General features: G+C 37.5%; 2 pseudogenes; both read left to right on the top strand.

Moving 5' to 3' along the window:
• The first annotated feature begins 528 nt into the window (after nt 1-528).
• LOC125924947 (putative elongation factor 1-alpha-like 3) lies at nt 529-2,011 on the top strand (annotated as a pseudogene).
• A 17,690-nt stretch (nt 2,012-19,701) lies between these two features.
• On the top strand, nt 19,702-20,174 carry LOC125924946 (peptidyl-prolyl cis-trans isomerase A-like; annotated as a pseudogene).
• Nucleotides 20,175-21,508: the final 1,334 nt, after the last annotated feature.

The following is a 21,508-nucleotide window of genomic DNA, read 5'->3' as shown; positions in this document are numbered from 1 at the left end:
AAAATCAATTTGAGACATTTTCTTCTCATTTATCCAGGACAAACTAAATGCCTTTCATATCTTCAGATTTGCTCTAATTAATATTTTCAATTTTTATATTCTTCAGATCTCAAAACTTCTTTGGTGTGGCCTACCAATCCTGAAGATTTTTTAAAACTTTTGAATGCAAAGTTTAACTTTAACAGAGAATATGTCCATGCTAGATTACTAACCTTTCCTTTTATATCTTATTTCCTAAAAGCTCTTTTTATAATTTCTTCTAGTCTTTAAGCAATCTTTATGAAAGATATTAAAAATAAAGTGTTATAACAATAATAGTAACAATAATAATAAGTATGCTTTCCTTTTTAGAGAAAGAAAAAATGTTTCAAATTTCATAAAGGTGAACAGAATATAATTATGCTATCTATGCATCTTTCATAGGGATCTGTTTATTTAAATTTTTAAAAATAATAAAATGGGCTTTTTCATACAGCTTTGCTGCCAGACCACAGGTGACATAAAAACCACCACTAATCCTAAACCAAAATGGGAAAGGAAAGGACTCAAAGCAACATGTTTGTCATGGATATATACATTCAGGCAAGTCTATCACTGCTGGTCATCTGACCTATTACTGAGGTGGGATCGACAAAGGAACTATAGAAAAAATTGAAGAAGGAGGCTGCTGAGAAAAAACCCTTGCAAGCATGCCTGGGTCTTGGGTAAACTGAGAGCCGAAAGTGGACATGGTATCGCCATTGATATGTCCCTGTGGAAATTTGAGACGAGCAAGCATTATGTGACCATCATCAATGCTCCAGGACACAGAGACTTCATCAAAAACATGCTTGCAGGCACATCTGAGGCTGACTGTACTGTTCTGCCTGTTGCTGCAGGTGTTGGTGAATTTGAAGCAGGTATCTCCAAGAATGAGCAGACCCGTGAGCATGCCCTTCTGGCTTCCACACCTGGCTGTGAAACTCCTACATGTTGTTAACAAAATGGATTCCCTGAACCACCCTACAGAAGAGATACTGAAGCAGAAGAGATATGAGGAAATTGTTAAGGGATCAGCACCTACATTAAGAAAATTGGCTACAATCTGGACGTAGCATTTGTGCCAATTTCTGGTTGGAATGGTGACAACCTGCTGGAGCCAAGGGCTAACGTGCCTTGGTTCAAGGGTTGGAAAGTCACCCATAAAGATGGCAATGCCAGTGGAACCACACTGCTTGAACCTCTGGATTGCATGCTGCCACCAACTCATCCAACCAACAAGCCCTTGTGTCTGCCCTTCCAGGACGTCTACAAAATTGGTGAAATCGGTACTGTCCCTGTGGGCCCAGTGGAGACTGGTGTTCTCAAACCCAGCGTGGTGGTGCCCTTTGCTCCAGTCAGTGTTACAACTGAAGCAAAATCTGTTGAAAGGCACCATGATGCTTTCCTGGTGACAACGTGGGCTTCAGTGTCAAGAACATATCTGTCAAAGATGTTTGTCATGGCAGTATGGCTGCTGACAGCAAAAATGAGCCACCATTGGAAACAGCTGGCTTGATGGCTCGGGTGATCATCCTGAACCATCCAGACCAAATCAGTGCTGGATAGGCACCTGTGCTGTGTTGTCACATGGCTCACATTACCTGAAAGTTTGCTGAGCTGAAGGAGAAGACTGATCATCATTCTGGGAAAAAAGCTGGAAGATGGCCCTAAGTCCTTGAAATCTGATGATCCTGCCATTGTTGATATGGTTCTTGGCAACCCTGTGTGTGTTTTGAGAGTTTCTCTCCTCTGGGCCGTTTTGCTGTTCGTGAGATGAGACAGATGGTTGCTGTGGGTGTCATCAAAGCAGTGGACGAGAAGGCAGCTGGAGCTGGCAAGGTCACCAAGTCTTCCCAGAAAGCTCAGAAGGCTAAATCATATTATCTCCAATACCTGCCACCCCAATAGTAATAGTGGGGGAAGAGTGGTCTCAGGACTGTTTGTGTCAATCGGCCATTTAAGCTTGATAGAAAAGACTGGTTAATGATAACCATGCATCATAAAACCTCAGAAGGAAAAATGATTTCTGAACTGTGTGTGTGTGAGAGAGAGTTTTAAGTTATTAATTTTTAAAATCAGTACTTTTTTAATGGAAACAACTTGACCGAAAATCGTTTTACAAAATTTCAAGACCCAGTAAAACAAATGCTTAATGAGAAAAAAAATAAGACGGGATTTTTGTTAATAAATTCTATTAATAATTCATGCTAATTAGTACCTTCAGTTTGTTTTCCATTCCTTTTCTGGAACAGTTAATGTTCTCAGGTTATCCCAAATAGGTGGACAGCAAACGAAGCTTTAATGACTTTTTCCTAACATTATTTTGTTATTAAACAGGCTGCCTACTCAGAAATCTGAAATAAAATGTCACCATGGTTCAGAATTGGAAGCTCAGAGGAATTCCCAGGAAAGGTTTCTTTCACATGTGCTTCTCCAATGGAATTTTAGGAACCATGCCCAACTCAGTTCCTCCTTCCCCTTAAGGTTTATTGCAAGATTCAACTTTGTCTTGGAAAACAAAGATGCAGGTGTTAGAAGCCAAGTCAGGTCAGAGTCAGGAGTTACCCTTGCTAGGACTCAAGTCACAACATTTCTTCTGAGTTGTAAGGAATTCATTCAGTGTGAGTTTCAACTAAACATAAGTGAAGAATAGAATGTGTGATGTTATTTGGCTAGCATACAACACTTTCACCAAGAAGGTTTAGATCATCAAATTAAATTCATTAAAGCCATAAAGGTCCTGATTTCACTAAATGTGCTTAGAGAATCTGATGTGTATGCTCTAGGCACCAGTCTAGGTGATAAGAATGCAATGTGAACAGGTCAGCGTGGACCTTATATTCACAAAGCTCAGGGGCCATTGGGGACTATAGGCATCAAATGATAATACAGCAGGATAAGCTGTTCATGGAAGAAAAACTCCCCAGCTAAATTTTGAGCTGTCAGGAAAGGCTGCAAGTACACAGTACATAAGCTGAGGGACCTTCATGATGAATGGAGCAAGTCAGCTGAGTTATTGTCATGTGAGTGATACAAAGCAGCATGGCAGTATCCTAAGATACGAGAGGAAGTAAACTGGAGTAATTTTGTCCAGGTATGGGTGGGAAGGAATGGAAGACAAAGACAAAGACTAGAGACAAGATCCAGTAGGATCTTGTCCACTAGGACAAGATCATGAAGTTCCTCATAAACCATGCAAAGAAAGAATTTGCACTTTTTTGAAAATAATAGGAAATAACAAGCAGGTGAATCATGGGCTAAGATTTACATTTTAGGAAGACCCCTTTAATTAGAACAGGACCAAAGAGACAAAGCAAAGACTACTGAAGGAAAATAAGTAAGGAATGAAAGAGGTTTAGAGTCATGGTAAGGGAGGTGAGAGAAGAGAACAACAAACTTGAGCAATATTTAGGTGGCAGTATTAATACAATTTAGTGATTGATTAGCTTGGAGTGAAAGGGAAGAAAGAAACTCATGTTCCGTTTTCTGTCTTAAGTGATTGAGTGATATATTTACTGAGAGAGAGATCAAGGGAATGGCAGTTCTGGGAGAAAGATTGGGTCAGAAACAATGGTGAATTTATGTTTGGAAGTTTCATTCTCAATAGCTTTGAAACATCAACGTGAAGATGTCTACTTTAGGACTGGGTAAATAGTTCTGGACTTGGAGTTTAAAAAAAAACTTAGAACAGCTTCTCGGCCTTTTGGCTACGATCAAGTGTAAAAAAAAAACATAGAAATTATAGAGTTCATAACATACTGATTTTCATCCTGCCCACCCCATGCTTTTTTTTTTTTTTTTTTTTGGCAAATGAATCTTATGGGGGAGAAAATATTATTGTTATGCATACCTGTATTTTGTATTCAATGTGACATTTATATTTTCCATTTCCTGCCTTGTATCTCTTACCTAATTTTACAAAAGACTTCTTCACTCATATGATTACAGGGAATATTGATGATAGGATACACTAAAAATGCGACAGATTACTGGAGGTTCTTTAAGAAATATATTAATTATATCTTTCAAAATGAAGTCCCACAATTTTATGTGCTGCTTTTGAAATTCAAAAGTGATTCTAAAACATCTGTGATATAATTTATTCCAAACATCTCTGAATGAGGCTTTATTATCCCTATTTTATAGGTAAGATAAATGAATCTCCGTAAGGTTAAGCAGTATGACTAGCATAACACAGGTCATTTGTGAATTGACCTGGAGCAAAACTAAATATGTCACTCAAGTCCAGTGATTTTCTTCTTCTCTCTCATAAGTTTTTTGTTGTTGTTGTTGTTTTAAAAGATATTTGACAGGTTTAGGTTCACTGCAAAACTGAGAGGAAGCTTCAGGGTTTCCCATATTCCCCACCCCAGGCATGCACAGCCTCACCTATTGTCAACATGCCCCACCAAAGTGGGACATTTGTTAACTATCCAAGAACCTACACTGACATATCGTAACCACCCCAAGTCCATTGTTTATGTCCTGGTTTACTCGTGGTGTTGTATATTCTGTGGTTTTAGAGAAATGTATAGTAACATGGGCCCATCCATCATTACAGTATCATCCAGAGTATTTTCAATGCCCCCCAAATCCTCTGTGCTCCGCCTGTTTATCCCTTCATGCATCCCCAACCCCTGGTAACCACTGACCTTTTTTATTGTCTCCCTGATTTGGCCTTTTCCAGAATGTCATATAGCTGGAATTATACAGTATGTAGCCTTTTCAGATGGGCTTCTGTCCCTCAGTAGTACCCATTTAAGGTGACTCCATGTCTTTTCATGGCTTCCTAGCTCATTTCTGTATAGTGCTTAATCACACTGCATCGTCTGGATGTGCTACGGAGTATTTATCCACTCAACTACTGAAAAACATCTTGGTTCCTTCAGGTTTTGGCAATTATGAATAAAGGCGCTCTAAACATTCACATGCAGGTGTTTGGGTGGACGTAAATTTTCAACCTCTTTGGGTAAATACCAGTGTGATTGCTGGATGGCAAAAGGTATGTTTAGTTTTTATTTTTGTTTCTAAGATACCGCCAGCTGTCTTTCAAAGTAGCTGACCCCTTTTGTATTCCCGCCAGCAGTGAATAAGGGTTCCTACTTCTCCATATCCTCACTGGCATTGGGTTTTGTCGGTATTACAGATTTTGGCCATTCTAATATGTATGTAGTGGTATCTTGTTTTATTTTGTTTTCTTTTATTTTTTAAAAAACTTTTAATGTGTATTCATTTTTGAGAGAGAGAGAGAGAGCAGGGGAGGGGCAGAGAGAGGGAGACACAGAAACCAAAGCAGACTCCAGACTCTGAGCTGTCAGCACAGAGCCTGATGCGGGGCTTGAACTCCCAAACTGTGAGATCATGACCTGAACCAAAGTTGGACGCCCAACCAACTGAGCCACCCAGTCTCCCTGGTATCTTGTTTTAATTTGCATCTCCCTGATGACATATGTGGAACATTTTTTTTCACATGCTGATTTGCCATCTATATATCTTTTTTGGTGAGGTGTCTGTTAAGGTCTTTGGCTCACTTTAAAAAATTGGGTTGTTTTCCTACTTTTTTTTTTTAAGAGATAAAGTTTTGCTTCTTACCAATGAATTCTATTTGCAAGGTGGCTGGCCCACATGGGTAATGTCACTTGTAGAAATAAAATCACAGGTCCCCCAAAGTACTGAACTCAAAATAAATATTGGCAAGATAATTATTAAATCAAACCTAATTATGTAATCAATGAAAGGTTTATCTATTAAACTTATTTTACATAATATATAATTGTTTATCATATATGTACAGGCACACATATCTTTATACCAGGACTCATTGCTGGTTAACAATAAGTCTCTCTCTCTCTCTCTCTCTCACACACACACACACACACACACACACTAGTATAGCTTACATAGAATTTATATGGAATTTACAGAGATTTAATATCTTGCTTAAGTTTACCAATGGTTAAATGGTAAAGCTAGAATTCAAGCCCCATTCTTCTGGATCTGTATAAGCTATTTTGTTACACCAAAAATAATGCCATGATAATATTGGGAGAAAAAATAAGTGAAAAGTCCTATTTGGATTTTGGTTGGAAAAAATTTAGATATTTAATTTTGTTTCATAAAATGCTTCAATACAAAAAAAAAAGTTTGCTGGCTTCACACTGTACTCCTATTATTTCATACTCTAAGAAGCAAACATTTCCTTTGGCTGTTCTTTTAGGGATTGCAAAATGAAAAACAAAATGTCTTTTTACTTCCTAAATATCAAAGTACAGAATAAATGCAACCATTTATATGCAACTCAACTGCATCAACTAACATATGGTCATTGTATTCTTTTGAATATTGCATCGGAAGATTGATCACCAACTGTCACCCACATGAACTGATTTGATGATCAAGATGGTCATATATAAAATGCTTGGTTACAGAATTTGGAAACCTCAACTGTTATAGCAATGAGTAAATCAAATGTTTCGTAGATCACACAGATAAATATTCATTCTAGTAACCTATCCCATTTCACTCTAAGGACAAATGCTTCTTCTTATTTCTTTATCCTGTATCATAATGCTTGTGCTCTCTCTCTCCCCCACTCCCTCCCTCTCTACCTATATATCTACCTGTATCTATCTATGTTATTTAGAATATGGGTTAGAGCCAATAAAGAAAATTCACCTCATTTAAATAATAAAGGGACTTTATTGGCTCATAAGCTGGAAAGTCTAGAGCAGAAGAAGACTCTGCTTGATCCACAGGTTGATATCTTTAAAGTTGCACATCCATTTGTTTGTAATTCTTTCAAATCTTCCTTTGCTATGTTGGCTTTAACCTTAGCCTGTCTTTCCTAATGGTTGTCAGGTGGCTGTCCATTTGGGCTACATGCATGCATTTATTTACTTACATCTAAAAGAAGAGCACTGCATCAAGTTGATAATTATTTATGAGAAGATACGGGCTTCCCTCCAGTTGAACTAAATTACGTCCACTGAACCAATCACTAGGGCCAGAGGAGCACCATCTGTTGGTTTATCTTAGTTTTAAACCATTGCCAAGCCTGAAACAATCACATTGACAATGTTAAGAACAACAGCAACAATAGAATTACTAAGATTCGCTTAATCAGGAGCATCCTGACTAGAGGTTAGGGTGGAATCCAGACTCAACCCTGTTTGAAACCTAAAAAAGTGTAACTTGGTCATCCAAAGTAAAACCTAGGCACTCGTTGTAAAGAGAAAGTATGGGATATGGAGATGCATCAACAAAAGTCCATCATTCACTCACTCATTCACTCATTCATTCACTTGTGCATTTATTAATTTATTCTATTCATTTATTTGCTCCTTCATCTTTCCAATTCTACACATCTATCAATCATCTCTATTTACCACTCTATCTCATCCTTTTTCTATATATGTAGCATGCTTTATAGGTATGTAGTATGAACAGAGAAAAAAGAGGAATATTTCAAAGATACCCAGGAAAACTAAAGGCTCGAAATGATGTAAGTTATTGAGAACTATATTAATGCTCAATCTCAATTCAAATGGAAGAATGAAATTTTAAATGAGCACTACTCAAAAATGCTTATATTTATTTATTTGTTCATATATTTCCTGCTTATGTTTAATTTTGCTTGATACATGATACATAAAATAAAACATTCCATTATGTTCAATAAGTTACTCCTGAAATACCAGAATGATATTTACATTGTAAGCTCTATTGAATTTCACCATTATATGAACTCTCATAGAAGTACAGGACTAAAATTATAAGCATACACTGAGATATTAGTATTAATATTAGATATTCTTGTTGGAGAAGAAAAGCTGTCAACATAGGATCACTACTGAAATATAAATGAGACACCAAGACATTTTTCCAATCCTTATATTTTTTAAGGGTTCTCCAAAAATCTTAAAAAAATAATAATTTCAATGATTTACATTGTATGAAATTTTACATATAGAGGATAAGAAGAAATTTAGTGTCATGCTCTAGAATTTAAGGAAGTTAAAGGTTGAAGTAAAGCCACTTAATTATTAGTAAGTTTGAGGATTTGGTTAGTATGCTTAAGAAACAGAAAAAAAAAATTACCTAGTTGTTGAGAGAAGAACCAAATAAAGAAGTGGATATTTCAGTTGGAGGAGGGTCACATATATTTTGCTTTCACAACATATTAGATAAAAAAAGGTTTAGTTTTGAGGGATGAACAATTTGAGAGAGCTTGGTTCATTTGTTATTTAAATAGAGAAGTGTGTGTCGGGGGGTGGGTGTTTAGATCAAAGAACAAAAAGAATAACATTAAAAATAGAAAATAGAATGATGGGGGACAGGAAATTGCACAGGAAGAATTGTTTCTTCATTTGACCTGGTGGAGAAGGAAGCTTTCAAAGCAAAAAGATGTGTCTTTGAAACAGAAGAAAGAGAAAGCCTGGACATAATAAGTAATTTCAAGTTCAGAAAAGAGGAGAAAAAAAATGAAGAAATTCATTGAAATGGCCACAGAATTTCAGACAGTAGGATGCAGAATGCTCTGCTAATTGTCATATTAGAGGTAGAAAGTTCCATGTAGTGAAATAGTGGAAAGACTGTTTTGAGTAATACGGGATCAATGACCATGAAACTGAAAACCATCAGGTCCAAGTTAAAGGGAGGCGTCATAGGACAGGAGATTGCTGACAAACTGAGGAAGCTGGAAATGATTCAAATATGGAGGCCCTCACAAGCATAATCTTCTTATAAAGAGAGCAAGATAGGAGAAAAAGAAAAAAAAAAGGAAAAGTAACAGATAAAAGAATCTATTAGTCCTCGAAGGGAGTTGAGCCTCTTATAAATTACATAGTGAAAACATCATAATTCTACCATTTAAATCAAATATATATTTTCAGACAGTATATGTTCTGATACCCCAAATAATTAATGAACTATTGACTTGTGCAAGTTGTTCTTTTCCGTTAAATGGATTCAGTGCTACAAGTATATTACAACTATTGCTACTCCAAACCTGTTTTCCTTCCTTCCTTCCTTCCTTCCTTCCTTCCCTCCTTCTTTCCTTCCTTCCTTCCTTCTCTCTTTCCATGCACAAATATTTTGAGTGCCAAATACATGCCAGTTTTTGAAACACATAGTACAGATTTGCAATTATCTCCAAGCTAAATAGTAAAGAAACAGACACAGACGCTTTGACTACAGAGTCGTAGGGTATGATAGTGACAAGCAGACAGTGTTATGGTAGAACATTAAATCTTGAAGGATGATATGACAGACTATAATATTGTTTACAAATAGCCTTTGTCTCCTCAGCTGGACCTTTCCTGAGACCCTTCCCTCACCCAATAACCTTGGCTATGTGATTTGTTTTTGCAATAAAATGTAGATGAAAGTGACAAGCAGAAGTTTTATAAGCCACTGCGATAACACCTATTTCTTTTATTTTTCTGCCACGGGACCCACAATGTCCTAGAGAACAGCCATTCCTTAAGCCTAGATCCCAGAATGTGGAGTACATGAAGCAAGACCACAGCCTACCCACACAGACATGCCCATGAAAGAAAGGAAACTATTGGTAAGCTACTAAGACCCAGGCATTAAGGCCTGGTTAACATGGAGCTGAAAGCTCAATGCAAATATGTGCCAATAGTGAGAAATGGAAGGAAAGGTGAGGATAGGTGGGGGAGGGTGGTGGGGGAGAGGGATTGGCAGGAACCTGGTAAGTTTGTGCCTCGAGTCAAGGAGGCTTTCATTCTAAAAGCTATAGTCATTGAAAACAAGGACTCATGCATATAATCAGGTTACATTTTAAATGTGAAAGGAGTTGAAGTGTTTTGCTAATAGACTGAAGGAGAAATGTGACTGGAAACAGAAACTAAGTAGGAGGCTTTGTCACAATTTTATTCTGTGAGGGTTTTCCAGGTTGGGCCTGTTTGGCCACCACTCCTCCTACACATCTGCCCCCTCGCTCTTGACATTTCTTTGTTTATTTGCTGACCACTAATATTATTCAGTCTTCTTAGGGTGGCTAGGGTAACTCAGTCCCCAAAGATGCATTCCGAGTTATTGCTGATTCTTAGAAGTTTTCTTCAGTAAATTAGAAGAATGACTCTCCTCCACCAAATCCAACTGATAAAGTACTTTCCTTATGGTTTTCCCCAGATCAGTTGCCTGAAGGAAAGTCTATGTGGTAAAGGCAGAGGGATACAAGGAACATTGTATCAGCATCAACAATCAAGGGGTGGGGGGAAGCAAAGCCTGAGTTTTGAGAGTCTCTCTTTGCCTCTGCAGCTGCCTTGGCATCATACTGCAGGTGTCATTTTTGCATTTCACTTTGAACGTGAACTCTGCAGTCTGAGCAGGGACATCTACAAGCAGCTATGAGCATTACAGGAATTCACTTTTTGTTGTTGCCTGAGGGTGATCCAAGGGCTTGAAATCTGGAAAAGGCTTATTGTCCTGCTACAGGACCTGGGCTTTTTTATCTCATTCTGGTTGTAACCTGCTTGAAACCAGAGAATGCGGGCAGGGATACTGTTACCTTTCTGAGCAACTCGGCAAGTTTTCTTGTAACATAAGAGCAAGCAGAGGAAAAGATAATGAAATTCAGCGTATGTTGGCTCAACTTTCAAAGATCTTCTGGAACAGAATTTCTTAAACTGTTTGTGGGCCTAGTTTATGTCCACTCTCATCAATCTATCATGCAGCAATACTTTAATAAAATTTAACAAAATGAACTGCTACGAAAACAATAACGACAAAGACATACAAAATACAAGTCTAGATTTTTTTAGATTCAGTAGACATAAAATTACTCTGTGTAATTTCTATAATAGTTTCTAAATATTTAATTTTAATTTTTGTATTAAATCATAGACTAAAAAAAGTTTACAGACAAGAACTGCTTTAAAAACAACTTCTTATTAAAATAAAAGAATAGTAGGGGAATCACATTATTTTTTTTCCAATATATGAAGTTTATTGTCAAATTGGTTTCCATACAACACCCAGTGCTTATCCCAAAAGGTGCCCTCCTCAATACCCATCACCCACCCTCCTCTCCCTCCCACCCCCCATCAACCCTCAGTTTGTTCTCAGTTTTTAAGTCTTTTATGCTTTGGCTCTCTTCCACTCTAACCTCTTTTTTTTTTTTTCCTTCCCCTCCCCCATGGGTTTCTGTTAAGTTTCTCAGGATCCACATAAGAGTGAAACCATATGGTATCTGTCTTTCTCTGTATGGCTTATTTCACTTAGCATCACACTCTCCAGTTCCATCCATTTTGCTACAAAGGGCCGTATTTCATTCTTTCTCATTGCCATGTAGTACTCCATTGTGTATATAAACCACAATTTTTTTATCCATTCATCAGTTAATGGACATTTAGGCTCTTTGCATAATTTGGCTATTGTTGAGAGTGCTGCTATAAACATTGGGGTACAAGTGCCCCTATGCATCAGTACTCCTGTATCCCTTGGGTAAATTCCTAGCAGTGCTATTGCTGGGTCATAGGGTAGGTCTATTTTTAATTTTCTGAGGAACCTCCACACTGTTTTCCAGAGTGGCTGCACCAGTTTGCATTCCCACCAACAGTGCAAGAGGGTTCCCATTTCTCCACATCCTCGCCAGCATCTATAGTCTCCTGATTTGTTCATTTTGGCCACTCTGACTGGCGTGAGGTGATATCTGAGTGTGGTGTTGATTTGTATTTCCCTGATAAGGAGCAACGTTGAGCATCTTTTCATGTGCCTGTTGGCCATCCGGATGTCTTCTTTAGAGAAGTGTCTATTCATGTTTTCTACCCATTTCTTCACTGGGTTATTTGTTTTTCAGGTGTGGAGTTTGGTGAACTCTTGATAGATTTTGGATACTAGCCCTTTGTCTGATATGTCATTTGCAAATATCTTTTCCCATTCCGTTGGTTGCCTTTTAGTTTTGTTGGTTGTTTCCTTTGCTGTGCAGAAGCTTTTTATCTTCATAAGGTCCCAGTAGTTCATTTTTGCTTTTAGGGAATCACATTATTTAACATATTTTGGAACATAGAAAATTTACAGATTAAAATATCATGGAGGTAAGTTGTAAAACCAACCATCTAAAGAGAGTTGTCCTGACAGCATTATTAATTACCTCTTATTAAAATGAAGCTCTCCATACTGATATCCTTACTGCCATATGGACATCTAATTTAGAATGAATCACTAGCCATATTTTATCAAAATAATGTTTTAAAAACAATATTTCAATTTAATTTTCTCAATTCCTGAAAGTTTCATTATCATTCATATATATTTTGTTCATAATGAATAAATACAGCAAAATGAAGAAACATGGAAATGGTTTAAAAATTCCAGTCTATTAAACAGAACCATAAAACCAAACTCTCTCTCATTTTTTTTTTTTTTAATTTTAGAGAGAGAGAAAGAACATGAGGGAGGGAGAGGGGCAGACGGAGAGAGAAAGAGAGAGAGAGAGAGAGAGAGATTGAATCCCAAGCTGGCTCCACACTCAGCTCAGAACCCCACCTGGGACTAGAGGCGGGGCTTGATCCCACTGCCCTGACCATGACCTGAGCCAAAATCAAGAGTTGGTTGCTCAAGCAAGGGAGCCATCCAGGCACCCTGTTTTGTTTTTTTAATTTTTTAAATGTTTATTTATTTTTGAGAAAGAGAGAGAGAGAGAGGAGTGGGCGGGGAGTAGAGAGAGAGGGAGACACAGAATCTGAAGCAGGCTCCAGGCCCCTCACTGCCAGCACAGAGTCCAAGAGGGCTCAAACTCATGAACCCTGAGATCATGACCTGAGCCAAAGTTGGGTACTTAACCTACTGAGCCACCCAGGCACCCCCGAGTGCTTCTTCTTCTTCTTCTTTTTTTAATGAAGTTGCCTGAGTTCCTAAAAGCAAAGAACTGAAGAGTTAACTGAGCTTATTAGACAAATAAAATTGCCAAGATTTAAGCTCCTCCCCAAATTCATATATTGCTTCTATTTGGAATTGCTGTTGCGCTTGAAGTATGTATGATCTTAAATAATGAAAACTGTGTCACATTTTGCTCCTACTTATCTCTAAAGAGAATCAATAAGCCATGGTGATTAGCAACATTTCACTTGGTAGCATTAAAGTGCATTATGACCTTTACCAGTATGAAATCATTAATGATAATAATTGAAATGTTATGTTTATTTTTCTCCAGGATTCTGGCAACACCACTGAAAGCAGCAGTTAAGGCATTGGAGGAAATATAATTGAATTTCTCCATTGAGAAACCTCCACAGGAATGCTAATAATGTGTTTCAACATGTCATGTATCCTGTGTAATAATTCCTCATGAAGTTTCATGAGAGCTGCGTTTATAAATAACACCTGATAAATATGCTTTTAAGTTACACATAGAGTTCTGAAGCTGACGACTTGCAAAAAGACTGGAGGATGTTCATATATGCTTCAATGTTTCCACTAAAAAAGGATGCACTTTGTGTGGTCATAGAATAAGAATGGGATGGGATAAGGATACACAGTGGTCATCGGTGTGCTAGGGAGAGATAATCAGCAAACTTTTATCTAGTAATAAACAATGTCGTGGTGGGAGAGCATTTGATAGTCAGGGCTGCAGAAAGCTTTTCACTTCACTCCAGGAGCTACTACTGAGCAAGGGACGCTCAATTCTGTCAATTTTATCATAAGAAAATAAATTAAAAGTAGATAAGAAAATACCAAACACACGAACAAGAGCAAACCTGTGGAGTGAAAATTTGTTAACTGCCTAGGAGGAATTCAATATCGGGTAAGTTACTCTTTTTGGAAAAAGGCTGCTTCACACTGGGCCTCTGGGGACTGTGTGTTCATATGCCAGAGCACCTGCTATTAATTTCTTACATCCCATCTCAAGAAGAAAAATTCCTTTCTATGTCTTCCTCGCCTCTTACATCATGTTCTGGTAGGGGTATCTAAAAATAAACCAAGAAGACAGATAGTCAAGACACAGGAGTTTTTGAACAAAAATTCTCTATTAAGAACCCCTCAATTTTGTTATTTGAAAGGGCTCAAAAGTAACTTCAGGAAAATAAAAGGTTATTAATTTGATCAAGCCGTAAAGCTAGGAGGTAGTTGGGCTGCAACACAAATTTCATTCTGTCTTGACTTCAAAGCGCATTCAAAGAATCAACACTCTGTAACTATTTAGAAAATCTGCTTAAAAAGAACCTTCACACATGCTTCTTTAATTAAGCTATTTGCTAAGGGCTAGTTACAACAGTAAACATAATTTTCTCTAGCCCTTCATTTTATAGGCTAAATACACCATTTTCTTTCCCCGTTTTTTGAAGAATTGTTACCTTGGAAAATGGGCTTGACACTGTATCTTGAACATTTGACAACATCCCTAACATTCACCTCTGGATGGCATGTTCTTCATGCAAAAACATATCTTCTTGAAATACTTTCTCAAATGTTCATTTCTAAGTCTGCTTGTTAGAAGGAAAGTTTTTGACCAGTGCATTTGTTTCTTACGTGGAGACACATCAGAATTAATAGTGGGAAAGCAGATGGCTGAAGGAGTCCCCCCATGAGAGGCTCTCCCATTCTGCAGGACACACACGTTGTTGTAAAGGAATAAAATATGAGGGACAAGCTCATGGCACTCTGAAGTGAAAGCCAGGAAAGCACAGGCCAAGGAAAGGATCTTTATGTTGCCTGAAAAGCATTTCTCCTCAGGAATTGATTTTACTCTTGAGTCAATCCTTCGTATTATTACTTACGCCATTTGCTATTACGGCAATTACTCAACTTCAACAAAAGTTGAAAGGAAATGGAGGACTTTTTTTTTCAATCAGATATATTAGGACAAGTCTCTTTATTATCAGAAAATTGGTACAAACTACTTTGCTATAAAACATTTTCCTAACGAGTGGCTAAGGTTTAGTATTTATAAAAGTTTGATTTGTTTTACTCTTTTCAAAAGACAATTTCATACTTTCTGTTCAAAAGCAACTTTTGTTGCATATTTTGCCCACTCACAATTTGAGTTGTAATAACTTGCTTCGGAAAATTAAGATATAGTTTTTTTCTATTTTGAAAAAATCATGGATTTGGAATTTAACTTGGCTGGAAAATTGCAATTGTCAATTTTATTGTGATTTCTGCCTCTTGGAAAAGCCGAAAAGAAATATATGCTGTGGTTATTTAATGCCCTCAAAATATACAGCATCTTTATTATTGATTCCTTCTGATTCAGTGTTAAATAGACCCTTTAACAATTCTATCTTAACCTAGAATTCAAACAAAAGACAAGATGCTGCAGAGGAGAGAGAACCAAACATCACATTGTGTAATGTGGTTTTCTTTTCTTTTTTTTTTAATATGAAATTTATTGTCAAATTGGTTTCCATACAACACCCAGTGCTCATCCCAACAGGTGCCCTCCTCAATACCCATCACCCGCCCTCCCCTCCCTCCCAACCCCCATCAACCTTCAGTTTGTTCTCAGTTTTTAAGAGTCTCTTATGCTTTGGCTCCCTCCTTCTCTAACCTTTTTTTTTTTTTCCCTTCCCCTCCCCCTTGGTCTTCTGTTAAGTTTCTCAGGATTCACATAAAAGTGAAAACATATGGTATCTGTCTTTCTCTGTATGACTTATTTCACTTAGCATAACACTCTCCAGTTCCCTCCACGTTGCTACAAAAGGCCATATCTCATTCTTTCTCATTGCCACGTAGTACTCCATTGTGTATATAAACACAATTTCTTCATCCATTCATCAGTTGATGGACATTTAGGCTCTTTCCATAATTTGGCTATTGTTGAAAGTGCTGCTATAAACATTGGGGTACAAGTGCCCCTATGCATCAGTACTCCTGTATCCCTTGGGTAAATTCCTAGCAGTGCTATTGCTGGGTCATAGGGTAGGTCTATTTTTAATTTTCTGAGGAACCTCCACACTGCTTTCCAGAGCAGCTGCACCAATTTGCATTCCCACCAACAGTGCAAGAGGGTTCCCATTTCTCCACATCCTCGCCAGCATCTATAGTCTCCTGATTTGTTCATTTTAGCTACTCTGACTGGTGTGAGGTGATATCTGAGTGTGGTTTTGATTTGTATTTATTTCCCTGATGAGGAGCGACGTTGAGCATCTTTTCATGTGCCTGTTGGCCATCCGGATGTCTTCTTTAGAGAAGTGTCTATTCAGTTTTCTGGCCATTTCTTCACTGGATTAATTTGTTTTTCGGGTGTGGTTTTCTAACCTACTTTGGGAAGTTCCTTCCCCTAGAAAGAGGAGGTAGTGCCAGTGGTGGTTTAGAAAAAGCAGAATGTTGTAGTCATAAGAAAGTATGGCCAAAGTCACAAGAGTTTGGAATTTATCCCCTAATTCTTGGGTTGGTCATAGATACATGACTTCAGGGCAAATCAGTTAAGCTACCATTGATTTTCCTCATGATAATATATTAAAATGCTTATCTGAATTTATAGGGCCTGCATCCTTTTAACCCATTTTCCTACTTTCTTCAGCATCTTATGCATTTATATGTCTGATTATATATATATATATATATATATATATATATATATTTCTTCTATGTATATATAAATATATATATATTTCTTATATATATATAAATATATATATATTTCATATATATATATATATTTCATATATATATATATATATATATATATTTCAAGGCATCAAGAGACCCTGGGCTTCCTTCATTAGCCTACAGGAAATGGACAACTTCTTATAGTGATAAAAATTAATCTTGTCTATCACCCCTGGTCATAAATGGAAGTACATTAAATTTTATAAAATGTAGAAAAATAAATAAAATACTAATTATATATGTAGCTAGTGCCCATGGCAGTGTAACTGTATGTAAAGACAGTTTTTTGATCTTCTATGAAAGATGACATTAAATAATATATAAATTCTTTATAAAACATAGATCACCTAGGAATAAACATTCTTCAGACTTAGAGAAAAATGACAATTTTCTATGTCAATAAGAAATACAGGTCTGTCTCATGCCTTGAGAAACTGGATATTATTTCAAATCCAAATTTTCTTATTAACGTGTGTGCATGATTTTCTTTTCATTATAGAACGTAGATATGCTAGAATATTATGAAATACGAGAGATTACAAATCTGTGTATTGGGACTTGCACAAAGCTGATTGTCTCAGAGATCTACTCTCCACAGTGGCACAGTAATTACCAGGAAAATCTACCAAATCCCTCCCACTCTCCTCTGGAGGTCTCTTTCCCAGACACACGCAGTTATCTGTGCATGATGCTCTTAATTGTGTGAGGAAAGACGCACTAGAAGTCCAGGTAGACAACTGGTATTCTCCGGCCCGGCCTCTGTCCCTTACAGGTGGGGATTCCTGCTTCATGCTTCTCAGACGTATCTACCGTGTCTGCAGCGTCCCTGTAGTTCTGAGTCTTAAATAACAGTGTGGTATTTTTAGAACACCAGTATTCACTGCCTCTTGCCTATTTCTATGTCCCTTACCTCCTTTCCTCCAGCCACACATGCAGAAGTCCTCATTCCCGATTGCTTTAGAAGGTCGGTCCCTGTTCACACTCATTTCCCTTGAGTTTATTCATCTAAAAGAACTGCTTACTTATTTCGTGATGTTGTTAGTCCCCCTCTGCCCTCCATTCACTCTGGGGGCAGAGTAGTCAACAGTTACAGCTGTGACTCCCAAACCGATTTTTTGTTATCTGAGCAAGCCTAATATCACACACAGTTGATTTAGCTTACTCATTTTCTGAAAGGCAGGTAGAAGGTTCCTTCTAGGCTTGGCTTTTCTTTTCTTTTTTGCTTTTTTTCTTGCAGGTGATACTATTTCTGCACCTCAAACTATAGAGTGTCCAGGATTAACTTTACTCTTCAGGTACTGACTCAAGTCTTGGAGTCGTCCTGAGTGCATAAGTAAAAGGAGGGCCAGGGAGAGATTAATGGGACAAAACAAGTAACTTACCATTGGTATTTTGTTGAAATATAAAAGTATATTATGTATCCACATTTAGATTTGTTGGTGAATCCATGTTAGTTTATGTAACATTTAATAAAAGTAACAGAATTACAGTTTTTCAAAGGTCTCCATTTTTTATGAGAATCTTGGATTGTAATCTCAGTTTTGATGTCAACTGTTGTATGACAGTAGGTGAGTAGCTTAGTCTTCTTAAGAAGCATTTCTTTATCTATCACATAGGGTTTTAGGTTTCCTATTCTGCAGTTTAAAATTTCTATGACACTATGGTTCCCTGGGAACTACAAGGAATGAAGTGGCATGCATAAGCAAGGAGAAACACCCTGCCAATCGTTTCAGTTTGTGTAGGCAAAGAAGAAATTCTCCCATCCCACATTACTATACAGATGGGGTTGTAAAATCTGCTTTAATACATATTTTGACATGATGCTTGGGATGGTATGAAGATTTAAAATAAGGTTCCTGCCATGACGTTGTCTGAAGATGTTGCTCTATGTTGTGTTTTTATCTAACATCTAAGGAAGGGGGGAAATTTAATTGAGTTCCCAAAGTACTCAGTGCAACTCAGTTATATCTATATGCAATCATAAATTCTAGCATTCAATAAAATGGTGCATATTACACAGTTCTAACGGTTCGTAGAGGCTTACATACATCTCTTGTTCTAATAAAATTTTGGTTGCTATTTTGGGAGTAATTCCATGCTCCTAGAATTCCAATCAAATTTTGGTTTCCTCTTATTGATACTCAGTTTATTTCTAAGATACAGAGTTTTAACATTACCCTGTATGATACAATTTATATAATAATTTGTTGTCATATCATAGCCAAGACCACATTCATTAATTCGTGATTACTTAAAATACATTAACACTGGTGCAAAGATGCTTCTCACCTGCATAATTTCTAAGGAATACTATTTTTTAATTTGCACAAATTGTTTCAGACATTATGAGTTCCCAAAATAAGCAAGTTTATTACAATGTTTTGCTTACAGAAGCTATGTTTCAGAAAGTTGTGAGGAGTTTGATGACGTTTGGCTTGCTTGTTGCTCCATTTTTGGCTATTGTGTATATATATATTTTTAATTTTTTAACGCTTATTTATTTTCGAGAGAGAGACAGAGCGTGAGTGAGGGAAGGGCAGGGAGAGAGGCAGACACAGAATCTGAAGCAGGCTCCAGGCTCTGAGCTGTCAGCACAGAGCCCGACGCGGGGCTCGAACCCACGAACCGTGGGATCATGACCTGAGCCGAGGTCGGACGCCCAAGCGACTGAGCCACCCAGGCACCCCTATTGTGTATATTTTTAATAGGAAAGTAAAATCCACAGGTTAACAAGAAGCTGATGACTCTGAGGGCAACCCCACACTTTGCTACCACATCTGTCATGTGGGTAACCGGCTGCAGCAATCACAGACCACACTCATTCTTTGCAATGCACTACTGTTTCACATTTTCCTACCTCCCCTGTGGTTGTTCCTTCTATCTTCCATGTCTTTTACGTCAAGGTCAACTAGAAAACTGCTACCTTGAAGGTTAATCTGAAATCTAATTTTCTAAGTCAAATATTGAAACCATCTAAGTAGTTTGGAATATTACAATAAAATATGGGATTCTAGAGGCAGAGATATCTGTAGGTGATATGGGAGATTAGCAGATTTTGCTGTTAAAAAGCAGATTATGTTTTGGAGACGCTGCTGCCCAGCCATGGTCAACCCCATGGTGTTTTTCCACAACACGGTGGATGGCGAGCCCTTGGGCTACCATCGAGCTGTTTGCAGACAAAGTTCCAAAGACAACAGAAAACTTTCGTGCTCTGAGTACTGGGGAGAAAGGATTTGGCTATCAAGTTTCCTGCTTTCACAGGATTATTCTGGGGTTTATGCACTAGAGTGACGACTTCACTTGCCATTATGGCACTGGCACCAAATCCATCTATGGGAAGAATTTTTGATGAGAATTTCATCCTGAAGCATATGGCTCCTGGCATCTTGTCCATGGCAAATGGTGGAGCCACCACAAACAGCTCCCAGTTTTTCATCTGCACTGCCAAGACTGAGTGGCTGGATGGCAAGCATGTGGTCTTTGGCAAGGTGAAAGAGGGCAGGAATATTGTGGAAGCCAAGGAATGCTTTGGATCCAAGAGTGGCAAGAAGATAACCATTGCCGACTGTGGATAAGTCTGAAAAAATTGACTTGTGTTTTATCTCAACTACCAGACCATTCCTTCTGTAGCTCAGGAAAGCACCCCTCCACCCCATTCTTCTGGAAATATCCTATAATCTTTGTACTCTCCCTGCAGTTCTATGGGTTCCATATTTTCCTTATTTCCCTCCAAATCTAGCCGGATTGCAGAGCTAAGTTTCTGATGATGCAATAAAAATTGAACAGAAAAAAGCAAATTATGCTGACCTTTATGAAAAAAAGTACATGTCTACATTTCTATATATAGGCTACTAAAGAAAGCATTAGCAGTACTTGGATATAGGTAAAATGGAAACATTTCTTTTCATATACTTTTTTACTTGAATATTTTACTATATTCGTATATTCCTTTTCAATTAATAATGATTTAAAAATATCTTTCACACGGTTGTTCTTATTCCACTCCAGTAAAATTAATCATGACTTGCTTTTATCCTAAATTATTAGTCTCCAAGTCCTTTGTGTCTAGTACTCTAATAAGAATTTTAAGGAACTTTATACCACTTGACATATTTTAAGAGGAACATCTAAAATTTCTCATTGAAAATGGAAATAGCTGCAAGGACTTCGTGAACTGCTTCTCTCCTTTTGATTACAAGATTCTCTTTCCATCTTTGGCTTTAGATAGTGTGACTATAATGTATCTAGATGTGAATTCCTTTGAATTTTCCTTCTTGGAGTTTTTTAAGCTGCATGCATATGCAGATTAATATTTTTAATCAAATCCAGCAAGTTTGGGCTATTATATCTTCAAATACTCCTCCTGTTACTCTCTCCCCTCCCCTCTTTCTTATTCTTCTCCTTTTTTCTTCTTCCAGAAGTCACTTTAGACATACATTTTTATGCTTGGTAGTGCCCTGCAGGTCTATAAACCTCCATTTTTATATATATATTTTTTTCTGGTTCTGGATCCTCAAATAAGACGGTCTCAATTGACCTGTGTTCAAGTTTTAATGTGTATTTATTTATTTTTGAGAGAGAGAGAGAGTGCACAGGCAGGGAAGAACAGAGAGAGAGAGAGAGAGAGAGAGACAGAATCTAAAGCAGGCTCCAGGCTCGGAGCTGTCAGCGCAGAGCCACAAACTGTGAGATCATGACCTGAGCCAAAGTCAGATGCTTAACCTACTGAGCCACCCAGGAGCCCTCAAGTTTTAAATAATGTATCTTGGCAACAGCTCTGGAAATCAGAGGCCTTCCCACTTGCCAGGATTTGTTGTTGCTGCTTTTTGTTGTTGTTACTGCCATTATTTGTTTTCTCATTAGTGACTTTCTGTAATGAAACTAAAAAACTTTTTTTTTTTTTTTTAGC

Source organism: Panthera uncia, chromosome F2 (genome assembly GCF_023721935.1).
Source record: "Panthera uncia isolate 11264 chromosome F2, Puncia_PCG_1.0, whole genome shotgun sequence".
NCBI classification, from domain to species: Eukaryota; Metazoa; Chordata; class Mammalia; order Carnivora; family Felidae; genus Panthera; species Panthera uncia.
Note: the sequence above shows the minus strand (reverse complement) of the source record. Positions and strands in the feature narration are given on the sequence as shown.